General features: G+C 34.6%; 1 pseudogene; it reads right to left on the reverse strand.

The window, feature by feature from the left end:
• Nucleotides 1-1,328, reverse strand: part of LOC109845921 — a 14,753-nt pseudogene extending 13,425 nt beyond the window's left edge.

Here is a 4,148-nt window from a genome sequence, read left to right on the forward strand (position 1 = left end):
CCCCCCTGAACTTTCAAAATGCCTTTTTATTTGGTTCTAATTTATGGGGTTATCTACAAAACTCAGAAAGTTCATGGGGGTTTCCTGCAATTCCAAAAAGCTAATGGGGGTTTAGTGTGATTTTAAAAGTTCATGGGGGTTTACTGCAACATTGAAAGTTCATGGGGATATAGTGTAGTTTATTAAAGTTGATCAGAGTATGGATTTTGACAATACTTGATAATTCTACAAAATGATCTCTGAAATATAATTGTATTCTTGGCAAGTAAAATGGTCACACAAGTCATAATTCCAAGTTACCATCAAGATTCAGACAAACTATAACATATATCTGACCTGTAATGCATCAAAAGAACAGCTGAAAGTAATTAAAAAACATGATCTTTTTTCATCAAAAATAGGAACAAGAACATCTAGATGAAGCAACCCCAAATCATAACAGAAAATTTATTTTAAAAATAACTAATACAAGCAATTTGTATACCTGGGTGATATCTGAGACAATGTTCTCTCTGTCACTTTCGTTATGCGCTGAAGCAAAGGAAGCTAGGCCTCTTCTCTCTTCCATTTGTTTGTGGTGGTTGTTTCCTCAATTTCCCTCTCTACAGTGAGACCCACGAGCGCTTTGTCTTAGAATTTATTACTATTCTATGTTGGAAAGCGATAGTCTTCTTTCCTTTTATATATATAGTATATAATAACTTGCTGCTTTAACTGCTTGTATTTTTCCTTTTATATATATAATATAATAACTTGCTGCTTTGACTACTTGTATTTTGGAAGTTCATGGGGGTTTACTGCAATATTGATAGTTCATGGGGGTTTACTGCAACATTGAAAGTTCATGGGGATATAGTGTTGTTTATTAAAGTTGATCAGAGTATGGATTTTGACAATACTTGATAATTCTACAATTTGATCTCTGAAATATAATTGTATTCTTGGCAAGTAAAATGGTCACACAAGTCATAATTCCAAGTTACCATCAAGATTCAGGCAAACTATAACACATATCTGACCTGTAATGCATCAAAAGAACGGCTGAAAGTAATTAAAAAACATGATTTTTTTTCATTTAAAATAGGAACAAGAACATCTAGATGAAGCAAACCCCAAATCATAACAAAAAATTTATTTTAAAAATAGCTAATACGAGCAATTTGTATACCTGGGTGATGTCTGAGACAATGTTCTCTCTGTCACTTTCGAAAATTTTAAAAATAGCTAATACGAGCAATTTGTATACCTGGGTGATGTCTGAGACAATTAATGTTCTCTCTGTCACTTTCGTTATGCGCTGAAGCAAGATGCTAGGCCTTTTCTATCTTCCATTTCTTTCTGGTTGTTGTTTCCTTGATTTCCTCTATACAATGAGAACCATGCACGAGCGCTTTATCTTAGAATTTATTATTATTTTATGTTGGAAAGCGATAAAGGCTTCTTTCCTTATATATAATATAATAACTTGCCGCTTTATTAACTACACGTAACGGCTTACTCTCTTCTTTTTCATGGTTTTGGATCTATTTTCTCTGTAATTAGTAGCAGAGAAACTACTAATTTACATTGAGGTATGGATTTATCTAGTGACTAGTGAGCGGTTGTAATTTGTTCTAGATATAATACTCACTAAAAACTCCTATTGAATTGAAAAAAATCTTGATCACGCCGACACTCACAGTTATGTGCTAAATACATTTCAAAAAGAATTTATATGTAAATAAATCAACAATTGTAACATAGTAGTGACTAATCCATAACTTCTATTTTCAATTGTTAGAACATAAAAATGTAGCTCTTGACCATCAGTGTAACTCAAAGCATTCGTGTAATAGGACTTTGTGATGGTATTAGAGCAATTAGGTTCAAGTCCCACCGGACTCGAATTTAAAACAGTTTTATTATAAAATTGACACTGTTGTGTAGGTGGGCGTGCCGCGTGAGTACGGTCGATTCGGGCTTGTGACGCCACCCGGCTTGGTCCACGGCCCATGAATCGTAGTCTTGGACCATGGGGCTTTTTTTTTAACTTTTTCTATTTTTCATTTCTAAATTATATTAACTTTATATTCATATCTATAAAGTTACATTTAATTTATTTTTTCCTATTTCAAACATTATTTAAAATGACATATGTGTGTGTATGCACATCAAACAGAAAAACATTGCAAACACAAAGTTATACATAGTTTGGACTTTGAAGGAATACCTAGCTAGCTGATGCCCATTTATTTTTTGCTAAAAAATAAATATTTATAATTAAACTCGAGTCAGGTTGGAACAGGCCATTAGTTAGTTGAGCTTATGGTGGGCCGGGTCTGTTTCTTTGGTTTTGGTCTCGGTCAACACCTAGTGTTGGCCTCTTTGTTTTGATGATGTTTAACAAACAATTTACCACTAATGTTGTTTGTCTAGTATTTGTGTTTATCTATTTGTTGTAGACAAACAATATGTTGAAGGATGGATGGAATCAAGGTTTCACGATCATATCCAATGGGGGTTGGCGGAATAGTGGAGTGAAGCCTTGCAATTCAAGTTGAAGATCTAAGTTCAAGCTTCATCCGCAAGTGTATCAAGATAGAGCTTCGTTGAAGATCACAAGCTTGTGTATAATTAGTTTAGGAGTTTATATTTTGTCTGTTAAGTACTGTAATCTCAATATCGTATACACACACATTTTATTAGTTTCTATGTTTATATATATAGTTATATATATACACATTTTGGCTTTTGGTTTATCCACAAACAAAGTTTTTACAAGCATATAAATAAATATTTATATTCATATATGTTTGTTTTTACGTGGATAAGTTGGTTTGGTTTAATTTCATAGACACTGCTGGATTTTCCACTTTTAGCGACGGACAAATCCATCGCTATAAGTCGATATTCCGTCGCTAAAACTTTTGGCGACGGAAAAAATAAAATTCCGTCGCTAAAAGTTTGCTATAAGTCGATATTCCGTCGCTAAAACTTTTGGCGACGGAAAAAATAAAATTCCGTCGCTAAAAGTTTGACGCTATTACAGGGGTCCCTAAAAAGACTTTTAGCGACGAACATTCCGTCGCTAATTGTTAGCGACGGTTTATTAGCAACGGTAAAATGGTCGCTATTTTAAAAAAAATTAAAAAAAAATAGCGACGGCTATTCCGTCACTAATAAAACAGTAGTGACGGTTAATCCGTCGCTAAAACTATATTAGCGACGTAAATTCCGTCGCCAATATATTTTTAAATTAGTCAGATATTATTTCGTGCATGTTTTCCGTCGCTAAATAGTAATTTAGTGACGGAATTTCCGTTGCTAAAATAGTATTTAGCAACGGAATTTCCGTCGCTAAAAATTTTAAAAAAAGAATTTGGAAAATATTTTAAAAAATTGAAAAAACCCTGTACAATATCGATAATAATTTTTAAAAACATGTTCAATCAGCAGTATAATATTCAATCTCATGCAAATATCACATCTCACGCATATATTACACATTTAATTCAATAAAAGCAAGTAAAAGTTTCTCGACATGTACATAATAAATATTGTTTATATAACACAAGAAATTGTTTTCAAAGTTATATTAAGGACAATCAATCCTCCTGATCATCATCATCCTCATCCTCAACACCCACCGCATTATGATTACCCCCGGCTGCACCTTGTGAAGAAGTTCCGGCCTGTAAATATAAATCAAATGTTAACAAGTGTGTGTAAACGTTAATAAGAGTGTAAATATAAATATACTACAACACAACACCACAACATCACAACACAACAACACAACACCACAACACCATAACACAACAACACACAACACTACACCATCACAACACAACACAACACTACACTGCACAACACATCACCACACATCACACCACAACACAACAACACTACCACAAATCCTCCAACCTCACCCACCAACCCACCAACCAATACCACCAACACTACGCACGCATACACCATCAACACCACCATCCACTCCACACACCCCCTCCCCCTCCATCACTACCATCACCACCATCAACACCCAATCCCCATTCCTCCCCCCCACCACGACCAAACCCCCCACAAACCAATCACTTAACGACCACCACAACACAATACCACAACCAACCAACCAACCAACCCACCAACCAATACCACCAACACTACGA

Source organism: Asparagus officinalis, chromosome 6 (assembly GCF_001876935.1).
Source record: "Asparagus officinalis chromosome 6, Aspof.V1, whole genome shotgun sequence".
Taxonomy (NCBI): Eukaryota; Viridiplantae; Streptophyta; class Magnoliopsida; order Asparagales; family Asparagaceae; genus Asparagus; species Asparagus officinalis.